Source organism: Monodon monoceros, unplaced genomic scaffold, assembly GCF_005190385.1.
Source record: "Monodon monoceros isolate NGI ecotype Baffin Bay Population unplaced genomic scaffold, NGI_Narwhal_1 Super_Scaffold_15, whole genome shotgun sequence".
Classification (NCBI taxonomy): Eukaryota; Metazoa; Chordata; class Mammalia; order Artiodactyla; family Monodontidae; genus Monodon; species Monodon monoceros.
The window spans coordinates 30,559,624-30,576,691 of NW_021703771.1; positions in this window are offsets into that span (position 1 = coordinate 30,559,624).

Sequence of the window (17,068 nt, forward strand, 5' to 3'; positions counted from 1 at the left end):
GATGGTTAATCCGCTACCTTTACTCTATGCTTGCCTTTACTGGTGAGATTTTTCTTTCCTTCAGAGTTTTCACATTTCTAGTTATGGGCTTTTTTTTTTTTCTATTTAAAAAAATCCCTTTAACGTTTCTTGTAAGGTTGGTTTATGGTGATGAACTCCTTTAGCTTCTACTTGTCTAGAAAACTTTTTATCTCTCCTTCAAGTCTGAACTATAACCTTGCCAGATAGAGTCTTTTTGGTCATAAGTTTTTATCTTTCAATACTTTAAATAAATTGTCTACTCCTTTCTGGACTGTAAAGCTTCTGCTAAAACGTCAGCTGATAGCCTTATGGGCTCTCTCCTAATATAACTAGTTGCTTTCACTTGTTGCTTTTAAGATTCTCTCTTTAACTTTTGACATTTTAATTATAATAGGTCTTGGTGTGGGTCTCTTTGGGTTCATCTTGTTTGGGACTCTGTGCTTTCTAGATTCAGCTGTCTGTTTCCTTACCAGGTTAGGGAAGTTTTCAGCCATTATGTCTTCAAATAATGGCTTCAAAATATGTCTTCAAATGTCTTCTGTCCTTTTCTCCCTCTCTTCTCATTCTGGAACCCCTATAATGCCAATGTTAGTAAGCCTGATGTTGTCCCTGAGGTCCCTTAAACTATCCTCATTTTTTTTGTTTGTTTGTTTCTTTCTTTTTCCTTTTGCTGTTCCAATTGGGTAATAGCCTATCTTCCAGATCGCCGATTTGTTCTTCTGCATCATCTAATCTGCTGTTGTTTCCCTCCAGTGCATTTTTCTTTTAAGTTATTGTATTCTTCAGGTCTGATTGGTTCTTTTTTTATGTCTTCTACCTCTTTGTTGAAGTTCTCACTGTGTTCCTCCATTCGACATGTAATGACCATTACTTTGAGCTCTTTATCAGGTAGATTGCTTACCTCCATTGCATTTAGTCTTTTTTCTGACTTTTTATTTCTTTCTTTTGGAACATATTCCTTTGTCTCTTCGTCTTGCCTAACTCTCTTCGGTTTGTTTGTACGTATTACGTAGATCAGCTACATCTCCAGTCTTGAAAAAGTGGCTTTGTGTAGAAGGTGTCCTGTTGAGCCCATAAGAATGGTCCTCCCTGGTCACAGGTGCTGCAGAAGTGTCCCCTATGTGGGCTGCATGTACCCTCCTGTTGTAACTGGGCCAAACTGCTATGGGCATTAGCCGGGCTGGTCCCGCATACAGATGGCTGTGAGGCCCAGCTGAAACTGTTGCATCTGCTCTGGTGTACAGGGCAAGCCCCTGGTGTGGGAGCCACTTTGGAGTGATGCCAATGCTGGCTAAGGTCATCTGTCACATCTGGTGGGGCAGGGGGACACTTTGAAGGAGCACTGGTTGGGTCAGGCCCACAGGTGAACCCGGAGCAGGGAGATCTGTGCTAGTAAGTTAGATGGGGAGAGTTGGAAATGGCACCTGCCAGCGCTGGACCAGCTAGGTAGAAGGTGAGCCAAAAATGAAAACAAAAACAAAACACCGGCACCCACCAGCTCCTTCATACTGGAAGAAACTTCAAACAGTTCCCTGCTCCACGGGCACACACCCTAAAATTATTCAATGACCTCCTTCATGTATGACCCAGGCTCTTTTCAAACCGCTGCCTCTGTGCTAGGACTTAGAGTAAGTGAGTCTTTGTGCACTCCATTTAAGACTGAAGACGCAGTTTCCTACAGCCCCCTGGCTCTCCTGGATGTAAGCCCTGCTGTTATTCAAAGCCAGAGGTATGGGCGCTCGTCTTTCCCGTGCAGCTACCCCAGGCTGGGGAGCCCTTTGTGGGGTTTGGAGCTCCCACTCCTCCGGGGCTGTGATATCCCACCCACCTGTGGGTCTCAGTGCTGGGGCGTGTGTGCCAGCCAGATCATGTGTCCACCCCTCCTACCTGTCTCAGTGTGGCTTTTTCTTTTTATCTTTAGTTGTGGAAAATCTTTTCTGCTTGTCTTCGGGTCATTCTCAGAGATAGTGTCTCTATGTGTAGTTGTAATTTTGGTGTGTCCATGGGAGGAGACAAGCCTGGGATCTTCCTACTCTACCATCTTGTCCCACCGTTCAAGCCTGCAGAGTTTCTATTCACAGAATGGGATGCTGCTTGAGAGTTTCTGGAGCACTCCAACGGCACTTTACCTACAATACCAAAGCAAGCTAGACAGTTTTCAAAATGGTCAGTCTAATTGGCTGCAATTGTTTAAAGCCTTTCCAGCGATAGAAAAGTGTTTTAGGGCACAGATCTGCAAGATTTTTCGGTAAAAGGCCATATAGTAAATACTTTTGGCTTCACAGGCCACACAGATCTCTGTTACAACTACTCAGCTCTCCCACTGTAGTGTGAAAGCTGTCAGAGATCATATGTAACATGAATGGACATGGCTGTGTTCCAATAATAGTGTTTATGGTCACTACAATTTGAATTTTTATAATGTTTACATTTCATCAAAAATAATCTTCTGATTCTTTTTTCAACCGTTTAAAAATGTAAAAAACATTCTTAGCTTGAGGTTGGCCAAACACAAAAACAGGTGGGGAACCAGACTTGGCCCACAGGATATATTTTGCTGACCCCTGCTTCAGGCTTCTCACTAAGAAGGGAGATCAGTGAGGGGCACGGCCGGTTCTGGATCGTAACACACTGGCCTAGTTTGGCCCCTGTGAGGACGCTGGATCAACCTTGATCTGAAACAGACCAGCTTGCGAGGAAAGGGGAGGCACTTGTTACAATACTCTCTGTATTCCTTTGAGAGTCAGGATTAACACTGGATTCCTCTGCCTTGCCCTTGTGAGTGTCACTGACATCAAAAAGCAAGAAAATGGGGCTTCCCTGGTGGCGCAGTGGTTGAGAGTCCGCCTGCCGATGCAGGGGACACGGGTTCGTGCCCCGGTCTGGGAAGATCCCACATGCCACAGAGCGGCTGGGCCCGTGAGCCATGGCCGCTGAGCCTGCGTGTCCTGAGGCTGTGGTCCGCAGCGGGAGAGGCCACAACAGTGAGAGGCCCGCGTACCGCAAAAAAAAAAAAAAAAAAAAAAAGCAAGATTATGTTGCCTGCTGGTTTCTTGCAATGCTCTGAGAGTTTTAAGGCCATCTCACTTGAATTATTATATTCAGAATGAAAGTCATAGTTTAAACCCTGAGAGGGCGCCTTCTTTCTGGGCAGGTATCTGTATACATAACATGTTGCAGATTAGAGAACACTCTTCCATTGCAAACATCAGACCATGGGATTTTTTGTTTGTTTTTGTTTGTTTGCTTAGCTTGGGGGGCAGTTTTCATTGTATATCTTTAGGAGATACTAAAGATAAAAGAAAAAGCCCCTTAAGTTTCTACCACATGCTACTGAATCAAGGGCTGGTATGAAAATGCAATATTCTGTACAGTTTGTTTAATCACACTGCTCTCTGACGCCGTATCTAATTTTTCCAGCCTGACCTTTCCTAAGATTCTGCTTCCTCTTTCATCGGGATTTAAGTGAAAGGGCAAAGCATTTTGCATGAATATAGAAACAGAGTAGGAATTGTATAAATCCACTGAAGCAAAAGAAACTCAGGGCAATTAATAGCATTTGTTGAATCCACTTGCTCTCAGGGAACTTACTATCCTACATCACACATTAAACCCCTGGGGAATGCACTGTTCATCGTTTAAGGAGGAAAAGAGGGCTGTAAAGAATCAAAGGAAACAAGAATGTTCACATACTGAAGTCAAATATTAATCAGACTACTGTTTTTGATTTTTTGATTTCAAGAGTAAAGACTTGGATTGTTAGTAATTCTGTGTGTGCATGTGATCCAGCCCCTTCTCCAAAAAATATGCTTCCCCATCAAAAACAACCCCCTCAAAATAAAAATAAACCCTTCCCCACACACATACAAACAAGAGTCCTACTTTTTAACCTGTAAAATAATATGAAACACTGCAAAGGAATTTTCATAGTTATTGAAAGTCTATTTTATTTTTGGCCATGCCACTCGGCATGTGGGATCTTAGTTCCCCAACCAGGGATCGAACCCATGCCCCCTGCAGTAGAAGCACAGAGACTTAACCACTGAACCGCCAGGGAGGTCCCACTGATAGTCTAGATTAGAGTCAGCTCCAAAGAACAGCAGGACCAATGGTCAAACCCAGACTCATGCTCTACATCCTCACTTTTCTTTTGAAGTTCTCAGTTGTCTTCTTTCTTTCCTTCTATTTTTTGTCTCCTTTTACTTTTAAAAGTTAGTTTATTTTGAGACAATTTTAAATTATAGAAAAGTTAAAAAAATATAACATCACATTCTACCATCCAAAAATAACACGTATCACATTTCCTTCTGTTACAAAAAATTGAATATTGCAACTATAACCAAAGTCCCTCTTCCACCTCCCCAGAAGCAGCTGCCGTCATGACTTTGTTGTATATGTTTCCACTCCATTTTTTGTTCTTTCCATACATATATGAATCCACAAATATTCTACCATGCTATTTTATAGATTTATATTTAAACAAATGGAATCATTCAGTATGTGTCATTTTTAAAAATAAATTTATTTATTTATTTTTGGCTGCATTGGGTCTTTGCTTTGCGCGGGCCTTCTCTAGTTGTGGCGAGTGGGCGCTACTCTTTACTGCGGTGCGTGGGCTTCTCATCACGGTGGCTTCTCTTGTTGCAGAGGACGGGCTCTAGGCACGTGGGCTCAGTAGTTGTGGCTTGTGGGCTCTCTAGAGCGCAGGCTCAGTAATTGTGTCGCACAGGCTTAGTTGCTCCACGGCATGTGGGATCTTCACGGACCAGGGCTCGAACCTGTGTCCCCTGCATTGGCAGGCGGATTCTTAACCACTGCACCACCAGGGAAGCCCTGTGTGTATCATTTTGCATCTTGCTTTTTTTTCAATCAATACTATGTTTTTAATCTTTTCATATATATTCTCTTTCTTCTTTAAAGCTGTTCATCACTCACACCATCCTCTGGGATTATTCTTTCTGCCTCCCAGAGCCCTAGTTTCCTGATGCCTCCAAATAACAATAAACATTTAATTTTAAGGATTTTACTACCAAAAACCATGGGAAAACAGAAATTGCCAAACACCAGAAACATGGAAAATTGTAGAATTTCATAAATCTTAGAAAGTTCAGAAAATATAGCCTCATGCTCTAATTCCTAATATCTTGGCCAAACAAAGATGGCAGCTGGAAACCCTATTGATAACCTGTTCTGCTTTTGTTTTTGAAAGTGGAATTCAACAGACCTCATCCTTCCTTCTGACCCGAAGAGAAAGGTCCTGCTGACCCCACTCCCTGTAATGAGGTTCAGCTTAGACTCCCCTATTGGCATGAAGGACACAAAATAAATGCTCCTTCCGTTCAAGTGGATGAGTTGCTCTTTGAGGGCCTCCAGACCAGACAGAACCCATTTCACAGAAAGGTTTAGCTGTTAAGAAGACAGTGTTGAAAAGCCTGTGGTCTGGGATCCAACTGCCAGGTTTAAATGCCAGGCCCGCCCCTGACTAGTTCTTCAGATTTGAACAAGTTTCTTTACCTCCATAAGTAATATTTTCTCATTTCTAAAATAATAGTTGTTTGAGCATTAAGAGTTAATCTATAATGAGTCCTTGATAAGTGTTAGTAGCTGTTGTTATTGTTAGTTATTCGGGGTCCTACATACTCATGGTCCCCCCACATTGATTCACAGTCAATGAAGAGAAATGAGCCTCATACTTCTTGAAAACTTGTGATTTAGATGCAGTCAATACTCTGAGTTATCTAGTGATATTCAACATTAAGGGCAAGCTGAGCTAAAAATCCATACATGAATATAGGTTCAAAAGTTGATATCTCACTTACGTGCAGCCCCATGAATTTTCAGGATTAAAAAACCAGCATCATTACCTTCAAGAAGTCTTATGGATTCACATCAGCATGCCAATTAGGGAATCAATATTTGAGCAGTATTGAAGCCTGAAAAAGTGGCCCCTAAAGACTGCCCTGAGGGCTAGGTGAGGCAGTTATCTGTACCAGTTATTTATTGGCTATGAAGACAATGGTCAACAAAGAAGATGTTTATTAGAGGCTGTGATTATTTTTACCAGACCAAGCCCACTTGTGTGGAACCATGGAGATACCCACAGAAGTAGGACGATTAAAATAATTATTGGAACATTTTATATACTATGGAAAGTATTTGCTATGCTTTTTCTTCATAGGAAGAAAGTTTTAATGATAAAATTATGATGAAGAGTGTCTGTGAACTTTTAGAAGTTTGGACTTCTTGTGGAGTGTTAAGGTGGAGAAGCCACCTCTGTCAATAATGAACAACCTTGCCAATAACCATTTTGTGCAACTCTGAAGCTCCAAGAAATCCCATAAAATCAAAGCCAATGTGTAGGACAAAATTAAGGACAGGAGTTCTAAAACAAAAAAAAGAAGATAGGGCTTCCCTGGTGGCGCAGTGGTTGAGAGTCCGCCTGCCGATGCAGGGGACGTGGGTTCGTGCCCCGGTCCGGGGAGATCCCACATGCCGCAGAGCGGCTGGGCCCGTGAGCCATGGCCACTGAGCCTGCGCGTTCGGAGCCTGTGCTCTGCAATGGGAGAGGTCACAACAGTGAGAGGCCCACGTACAGCAAAAAAAAAAAAAAAAAAGATAAAAATCCAGTTGCAATTTGAAAGATTTTAAGCAAACAAAAACCACCAGAAAACAGACGAAACCCTTGCTGAAGCAACATGTGGGTTAGGATTCAGGAGACCACTTAAGGAAAATTCTATCTGTTCTGAGCACAAACACACTCTGAGAGTCAAAAGTTTGCCTCCATTGTGTTCAATACGCATTCTAGAGCTTGAACTTGATTGCTACTGAAAACACAGAGATGGTAAATATTGTGCAGGGGTCTGCAGAGGCACAATCAATATTCACCTTATGTTAATATACATCTCAGGAAACCACTTAATTGACTTGTTTTAAGAAAAAAAAACTCTGAAGACCAAAGCCAGAGCCAATGTTTTGATCAGTTTCTAGCCACAGAGCACTGGATCCAAAAACCGTGTTTTCTGAAGCATTCCAAATTTCACTTGGGCCATATTTGATTTTAAGTACACAAGTAATTATTTTTCATTTCCTAATAAGAAAAAACATGGTGGGCATTTTCTGACTGATTAGCTCCAGCTGGACTCCTGTTCTAGCCAGCTCTTTGGGTGGGGCTCTAACTCTACCTGAGGAGGTTGTGGAACACAGATGTGCTCCCACCTGCTGGTTAAGATGCTTCTGGGAGGTAAAGTTGGCATCATCACCTGGATTGTAAACAGGCTTCATCTGGGTTATTTGTGAACCGTTTACAAAGAGGATCTGTTCCTCCGATAAAAGGGAAATTTTGACCTTGGAATTGCTTCCTGAATTCATGACTGCATGGTTTTTGTCCATTTAGTAGTCTCTCTGTTAACAGACAGAACTTATTTACTGTAGGTGATCCCTCACCACACTAAAACTATACTTCACAGCACAGGTGTCAATGTCCAGTTGGATTTAAAGACCTCTTTAAAACTGTGGTTTGATGAGACACATAGTCTACCTATTATAGAAAATTTTGATGCTGCTCAAAATAGGGTCTAGCTTCTTTTAAGCCTTTTCAAAGATGTTACCATGATTTGGGATAATTATTTCAGTATTGGCCAGTCTCATGTATTTTAGGACATCAGAGTCATAAATAGGAGATCAAGTTTCTTCCAGCCAATGACTCAACTTTTTCCCTTAGCTACTAAAACATTCCATTTTGACGTGACTTAACTTTGAAAGAAAGTTTGCAGCCCATAATAAAATATTTTACTACAATGTAGAGTAAAATATGTACTCATTATAAAACACATAACAAAAATAAATTCTGCATATGAAGGACTTTGGTGAATTTGAGCCATAAGACAAAAATAAAAAGGCTAATCACACATTTGCTAAATATTAATTCTCTACTGAGCCATGAAATGGAGCAAAGTTCTAAAGATAAATATTAATGGGGAGTTTCTGCCAATACTATCCAACAGAATACATTATAATAGTAAATATATCAAGTGAGAATTTCTTTTCCCTGGAATTAAAATAAGCTAAAACTTCCTTTTAAGAAGAAATCCTTTGCTAGTTTGAATTAATATAACCTCTGTACACTTGTTTTCCTTTAAACATTGATTATTTAGGACCTATAAAGTCTTCCTAACCTTTTGGTCTTTTGAGAAAGCTCTCTGCACTGTCCCTGTCCGATGCCTGCATGTTGACCTAGTTTTGACGAACATCTTGGTGGTTTTAATAGAAAACTCTTGTATCCTAGATTTTTCTCTACCACTCCATGACATCATTTTAGATAAATCCTTAAAAAGAACAATGAAAAGGATGTTTAAGATTCTACCATTTGGGGCTTCCCTGGTGGCACAGTGGTTGAGAATATGCCTGCCAATGCAGGGCACACGGGTTCGAGCCCTGGTCTGGGAAGATCCCACATGCCGCAGAGCAACTAGGCCCGTGAGCCACAACTCCTGAGCCTGCGTGTCTGGAGCCTGTGCTCAGCAACAAGAGAGACCGCGATAGTGAGAGGCCCGCGCACCGCGATGAAGAGTGGCCCCCACTTGCCGCAACTAGAGAAAGCCCTCGCACAGAAACAAAGACCCAACACAGCCATAAATAAATAAATAAATAAAATTTAAAAAAAAAAAGAAAGAATGATCCACGCTTTTAAAAAAAAGATTCTACCATTTTAACAGACTTGTCATTCTCCTTCTTGATTTATCCACACACAAAAAATTAACTCACATTTCTAGAGGTAATTACTAAATTTACATATTCATAGAAAAACCAGCATACAAGTTGATGATATCACAATTTGATATTTATGAAATGCCAGTTTTCCATATAGAAAATCAGCAATTATAACTGGAGTTGTTTATTAACATTTGGAAGAAAATAAATAACAAATGGGCTCACTATTCATTAAAATTCCTCAATAATACAACTGTTTCCATCTCAAAATAGTCCTATATGATGTCCATGTTTTGACTTCAGAGCAACTTACTCTAGTAAGCTTACATTTAAAATAACTCTTGGTAAAATATTCTCATTAGGCTTTTCCTATATTTTCTTAGATGTTTACCAGTTTTAGCTGTTTTGTATATGTGTGTGTGTTGATTCAAAGCACAATCTTATTTGCCATCAAGAATCTGATTTATTACGAGGGGAAGATGGCGGAAGAGTAAGACGCGGAGATCACCTTCCTCCCCACGGATACACCAGAAATACATCTACACGTGGAACTACTCCCACAGAACACCTACTGAACGCTGGCAGAAGACCTCAGACCTCCCAAAAGTCAAGAAACTCCCCACGTACCTGGGAGAGGGGATTAAGAGCGCTGCTAAAAGGAGCTCCAGAGACGGGCGCGAGCCGCGGCTAAAAGCGCGGACCCCAGAGACGTGCATGAAACGCTAAGGCTGCTGCTGCCGCCACCAAGAAGCCTGTGTGCGAGCACAGTTCACTATCCTCACCCCGCTTCTGGGGAGCCTGTACAGCCCGCCACTGCCAGGGTCCCGGGATCCAGGGTCAACTCCTCCGGGAGAACGCACGGCGCACCTCAGGCTGGTGCAACGTCACGCCGGCCTCTGCCGCCACAGGCCCGCCCCGCACGCAGTGCCCCTCCCTCCCCCCGGCCTGAGTGAGCCAAAGCCCCCAATCAGCGGCTCCTTTAACCCCGTCCTGTCTGAGCGAAGAACAGACGCTCTCGGGCGACCTACACGCAGAGGCGGGGCCAAATCCAAAGCTGAGCCCCTGGGAGCTGTGAGAACAAAGAAGAGAAAGGGAAATCTCTCCCAGCAGCCTCAGAAGCAGCGGATTAAAGCTCCACAATCAACTTGATGTACCCTGTATCTGTGGAATACATGAATAGACACGAATCATCCCAAATTAGGGAGGTGGACTTTGGGAGCAAGATTTATGATTTTTTCCCCTTTTCCTCTTTTTGTAAGTGTGTATGTGTATGCTTCTGTGTGAGATTTTGTCTGTATAGCTTTGCCTCCACCATTTGTCCTAGGGTTCTATCCGTCCTTTTTTTTTTTTTTCTTAATAATTATTTTTTATTTTAATAACTTTATTATATTTAATCTTATTTTATTTTACTTTATCTTCTTTCTTTTTTTCCTTCCTTCCTTCCTTCCTCCCTCCCTCCCTCCTTTCTTTCTTTCTTTCCTTCTTTTTTTCTTTCTACTTCTACTAATTCTTTCTTTCTACTTTTTCTCCCTTTTATTCTGAGCTGTGTGGATGAAAGGCTCTTGGTGCTGCAGCCAGGAGTCAGTGCTGTGCCTCTGAGGTGGGAGAGCCAACTTCAGGACACTGGTCCACAAGAGGCCTTCCAGCTCCACATAATACCAAATGGCAAAAATCTCCCAGAGATCTCCATCTCAACACCAGCACCCAGCTTCACCCAACGACCAGCAAGCTGCAGTGCTGGACACCCTATGCCAAACAACTAGCAAGACAGGAATACAACCCCACCCATTAGCAGAGAGGCTGCCTAAAATCTTAATAAGTCCACAGACACCCCAAAACACACCACCAGACCTGGATCTGCCCACCAGAAGGACAAGATCCAGCCTCGTCCACCAGAACACAGGCACTAGCCCCCTCCACCAGGAAGCCTACACAACCCACTGAACCAACCTTAGCCACTGGGGACAGACACCAAAAACAATGGGAACGACGAACCTGCAGCCTGAAAAAAGGAGACCCCAAACACAGCAAGATAAGCAAAATGAGAAGACAGAAAAATCCACAGCAGATGAAGGAGCAACATTTAACAAGGACCTAGAAGAACTAAAGATGAAACTAACAATGATGAACAACACAATAAATGAAATTAAAAATACTCTAGATGGGATCAATAGCAGAATAACTGAGTCAGAAGAACAGATAAGTGACCTGGAAGATAAAATAGTGGAAATAACTACTGCAGAGCAGAATAAAGAAAAAAGAATGAAAAGACCTGAGGACAGTCTCAGAGACTTCTGGGACAACATTAAACGCACCAACATTCGAATTATAGAGGTTCCAGAAGAAGAAGAGAAAAAGAAAGGGACTGAGAAAATATTTGAAGAGATTATAGTTGAAAACTTCCCTAATATGGAAAGGAAATAGTTAATCAAGTCCAGGAAGTACAGAGAGTCCCATACAGGATAAATCCAAGGAGAAATATGCGAAGACACATATTAATCAAACTGTCAAAAATTAAATACAAAGAAAACATATTAAAAGCAGCAAGGGAAAAACAACAAATAACACACAAGGGAATCCCCATAAGGTTAACAGCTGATCTCTCAGCAGAAACTCTGCAAGCCAGAAGGGAGTGGCAGGACATATTTAAAGTGATGAAGGAGAAAAACCTGCGACCAAGATTACTCTGCCCCGCAAGGATCTCATTCAGATTTGATGGAGAAATTAAAACCTTTACAGACAAGCAAAAGCTGAGAGAGTTCAGCACCACCAAACCAGCTTTACAACAAATGCTAAAGGAACTTCTCTAGCCAAGAAACACAAGAGAAGGAAAAGACCTACAATAACGAACCCAAAACAATTAAGAAAATGGGAATAAGAACATACATATGGATAATTACCTTAAATGTAAATGGACTAAATGCTCCCACCAAAAGACACAGATTGGCTGAATGGATACAAAAACAAGACCCATATATATGCTGTCTATAAAAGACCCACTTCAGACCTAGAGACACATACAGACTGAAAGTGAGGGGATGGAAAAAGATATTCCACGCAAATGGAAACCAAAAGAAAGCTGGAGTAGCAATTCTCATATCAGACAAAATAGACTTTAAAATAAAGATTATTAGAAGAGACAAAGAAGGACACTACATAATGATCAAGGGATCGATCCAAGAAGAAGATAGAACAATTGTAAATATTTATGCACCCAACATAGGAGCACCTCAATACATAAGGCAAATACTAACAGCCATAAAAGGGGAAATCAACATTAACACATTCATAGTAGGGAACTTTAACACCCCACTTTCACCAATGGACAGATCATCCATAATGAAAATAAATAAGGAAACACAAGCTTTAAGTGATACATTAAACAAGATGGACTTAATTGATATTTATAGGACATTCCATCCAAAAACAACAGAATACACACTTTTCTCAAGTGCTCATGGGACATTCTCCAGGATAGATCATATCTTGGGTCAGAAATCAAGCCTTGGTAAATTTAAGAAAATTGAAATTGTATCAAGTATCTTTTCTGATCACAATGCTATGAGACTAGATATCAATTACAGGAAAAGATCTGTAAAAAATACAAACACATGGAGGCTAAACAATACACTACTTAATAACGAAGTGATCACTGAAGGAATCAAAGAGGAAATCAAAAAATACCTAGAAACAAATGACAATGGAGACACGACAACCCAAAACCTATGGGATGCAGCAAAAGCAGTTCTAAGAGGGAAGTTTATAGCAATAAAATCCTACCTTAAGAAACAGGAAACATCTTGAATAAACAACCTAACCTTGAACCTAAAGCAATTAGAGAAAGAAGAACAAAAAAACCCCAAAGTTAGCAGAAGGAAAGAAATCATAAAAATCAGATCAGAAATAAATGAAAAAGAAATGAAGGAAACAACAGCTAAGATCAATAAAACTAAAAGCTGGTTCTTTGAGAAGCTAAACACAATTGATAAACCATTAGCCAGACTCATCAAGAAAAAAAGGGAGAAGGCTCAAATCAATAGAATTAGAAATGAAAAAGGAGAAGTAACAACTGACACTGCAGAAATACAAAAGATCATGAGAGATTACTACAAGCAACTCTATGCCAATAAAATGGACAACCTGGAAGAAACGGACAAATTCTTAGAAATGCACAATCTGCCAAGACTGAATCAGGAAGAAATAGAAAATATGAACAGACCAATCACAAGCACTGAAATTGAAACTGTGATTAAAAATCTTCCAACAAACAAAAGCCCAGGACCAGATGGCTTCACAGGTGAATTCTATCAAACATTTAGAGAAGAGCTAACACCTATCCTTCTCAAACTCTTCCAAAATATAGCAGAAGGAGGAACACTCCCAAACTCATTCTACAAGGCCACCATCACCTTGATACCAAAACCAGACAAGGATTTCACAAAGAAAGAAAACTACAGGCCAATACCACTGATGAACATAGAGGCAAAAATCCTCAACAAAATACTAGCAAACAGAATCCAACAGCACATTAAAAGGATCATACACCATGATCAAGTGGGGTTTATCCGAGGAATGCAAGGATTCTTCAATATACGCAAATCAATCAATGTGATAAACCATATTAACAAATTGAAGGAGAAAGACCATATGATCATCTCAATAGATGCAGAGAAAGCTTTCAACAAAATTCAACACCCATTTATGATAAAAACCCTGCAGAAAGTAGGCATAGAGGGAACTTTCCTCAACATAATAAAGGCCATATATGACAAACCCACAGCCAACATCGTCCTCAATGGTGAAAAACTGAAAGCATTTCCACTAAGATCAGGAAGAAGACAAGGTTGCCCACTCTCACCACTCTTAGTCAACATAGTTTTGGAAGTTTTAGCCACAGCAATCAGAGAAGAAAAGGAAATAAAAGGAATCCAAATTGGAAAAGAAGAAGTAAAGCTGTCACTGTTTGCAGACGACATGATACTCTGCATAGAGAATCCTAAAGATGCTACCAGAAAATTACTAGAGCTAATTAATGAATTTGGTAAAGTAGCAGGATACAAAATTAATGCACACAAATCTCTGGCATTCCTATACACTAATGATGAAAAATCTGAAAGTGAAATAAAGAAAACACTCCCATTTACCATTGCAACACAAAGAATAAAATATCTAGGAATAAACCTACCTAAGGAGACAAAAGACCTGTATGCAGAAAATTATAAGACACTGATGAAAGAAATTAAAGATGATACAAATAGATGGAGAGATATACCATGTTCTTGGATTCGAAGAATCAACATTGTGAAAATGACTATACTACCCAAAGCACTCTACAGATTCAATGCAATCCCTATCAAACTACCACTGGCATTTTTCACAGAACTAGAACAAAAAATTTCACAATTTGTATGGAAACACAAAAGACCCTGAATAGCCAAAGCAATCTTGAGAACGAAAAACGGAGCTGGAGGAATCTGGCTCCCTGACTTCAGACTATACTACAAAGCTACAGTAATCAAGACAGTATGGTACTGGCACAAAAACAGAAATATAGATCAATGGAACAGGATAGAGCCCAGAGATAAACCCATGCACATATGGTCACCTTGTCTTTGATAAAGGAGGCAGGAATGTACAGTGGAGATAGGACAGCCTCTTCAGTAAGTGGTGCTGGATCAATAAAAGATCAATAAAACTAAAAGCTCGTTCATCTCACACCAGTCAGAATGGCCATCATCAAAAAATCTAGAAACAATAAATGCTGGAGAGGATGTGGAGAAAAGGGAACACTCTTGCACTGCTGGTGGGACTGTGAATTGGTACAGCCACTATGGAGAACAGTATGGAGGTTCCTTAAAAAACTACAAATAGAACTGCCATATGACCCAGAAATCCCACTACTGGGCATATACCCTGAGAAAACCATAATTCAAAAAGAGTCATGTACCAAAATGTTCATTGCAGCTCTATTTACAATAGCCCGGAGATGGAAACAACCTAAGTGTCCATCATCGGATGAATGAATAAAGATGTGGCACATATATACAATGGAGTATTACTCAGCCATAAAAAGAAACAAAATTGAGCTATTTGTAATGAGGTGGATAGACCTAGAGTCTGTCATACAGAGTGAAGTAAGTCAAGAAAAAGACAAATACCGTATGCTAACACATATATATGGAATTTAAGAAAAAAAAAAAAGTCATGAAGAACCTAGGGGTAAGATAGGAATAAAGACACAGACCTACTAGAGAATGGACTTGAGGATATGGAGAGGGGAAGGGTAAGCTGTGACAAAGCGAGAGAGAGGCATGGACATATATACACTACCAAACGTAAGGTAGATAGCTAGTGGGAAGCAGCCGCATAGCACAGGGAGATCAGCTCGGTGCTTTGTGACCGCCTGGAGGGGTGGGATAGGGAGGGTGGGAGGTAGGGAGACGCAAGAGGGAAGAGATATGGGAACATATGTATATGTATAACTGATTCACTTTGTTATAAAGCAGAAACTAACACACCATTGTAAAGCAATTATACTCTAATAAAGATGTAAAAAAAAAAAAAAAAAGAATCTGATTTATTACCCAAGATTGTGGGTGAGATACTGAAATGGAATTAGCACAAATCTTTTTCGTTAATTATGTATGTATGTATGTATATATGCGTAAACCCAGCTAGTCATTTTGCTCGTGTTTCAAGAACGGAAGTAGGTCAGAGAGTATGGGTGAATTGATATGCAGAAACACATCAGCATCCCTGGGGAAAGAACCTCAGGGTGCATAAGGATGGGCGCATTTACTGGTTCACAGTTCTAAGAAGGAAGTAAGTAGTACATTCTTTATCATCCCAAACTACTAAGTTTTCTAAAGAGAATATTAAATTTCCCAAAATCACCCTTTTGTTCCATCCTTCAGAAGTTTTTCAGGTTTTTGGTTTGTTTGTTGTTTTGCCCCCTCTCAATGTAACCGGGTTTTAGACAGCCATCTCTCTTGCCAAGGCTCCCTTCAGCTGTGCTAAGAGAGCTATTCTAAGATGTCAGTTTCTAGCCAGTATGTTTTTAGGTGTTGGGTTGTAGCTTTTGAAGGAAGAAAGGAAATGATGTGCAAATAAAACAGGTTTAGGTAGATTGTTTTCTTAGAAAACGACAGCTGTCAGTTGAAGAAGTCGCTGTGTTGAAGAATTTAGGGTGAAAATAAAGAATGTGTAAAAGCATGCCACCAAGATCGTGGGCTGTAATGGGCTCAAAGATCAGCCCTTCTGAGCTTTACCAGCAATACCCACAGGATGTCTCTTTGATTACCTGTGGGTAAGTGAATTATTCATTCTGGCATCCCCAATGCACTTGAGTCATAAACATGGATTTTGTGTCATCTAATCTTAGATTTGGAAGAAACCGTAAAGGACAGCCAGCCTAAACTTCTACACAATCTCTTCTTCTTTGTCCCTGACAAATAATTATTTAGCTTTTCCTTCTTACATACATTAGATATTACTATCCATACACATTGCCAAATATCCAAATAACTGTTTTTCATACAATATGTTCTTAAAGAAGAAAAAAATGTTCCCACGATCTCACCACCTGGATTAACCTTGGGTGCATAGCTATCTATTTATAGACACATATAAAACCATACTATAAGGTTTGTTCTGTAATTCATTTGTTTAATCTACTACATATCACGAACCTCGTTCTCTTCCAATAAGTATTTATGTAGTCACTTTAAAGCCTGTATAGCGTGTGGATCTACCATAACACCATAACGTATTCAGCCAAATCCTTTATTGTTAAGTAAATATATTATTCCATATTCCTGACATTTCAAACATTGGAATTATGATCATACATCTTTGAAAACCTTTCCAGTTATTTCTTTGAAAAAATTTCTGGTTCCTCAGCTTCATTTTGAACTTTTCTAGTGGTGGGAAGTTTTGTATATCCCAAGACAAACTTTTTCATTGTTGGACAGGTCCAATTCAAATAAAAGCTACTTTTTATTCTCATGGAATAAGTCTAATTCCACTTTGGGGCTAGAGCTTTTCACGTACTTGATAACAGCTAAAAATTATAATTTCTCAAAAAATATGCTTCCTACATTTCCCACTTCCTGTTGACCCTTCTCCAGGTATTCCCTGATAGTTCCTTCTCTCTTTAGACAGTTTAAAGTATAAGGTAGAGTTACACAGATGTTGTACATTTTCATAGGTTTCAAATGTTGTGTAATTTCAACTGATGTTCAAAACGATCCAAAAGGCCATCTTCAATTTTTAGACTTGGGTGGATGTGGCAGAGATTGCTAGATTTTCCCCACTATCCATTCTATTCTCCCTTAGTGAC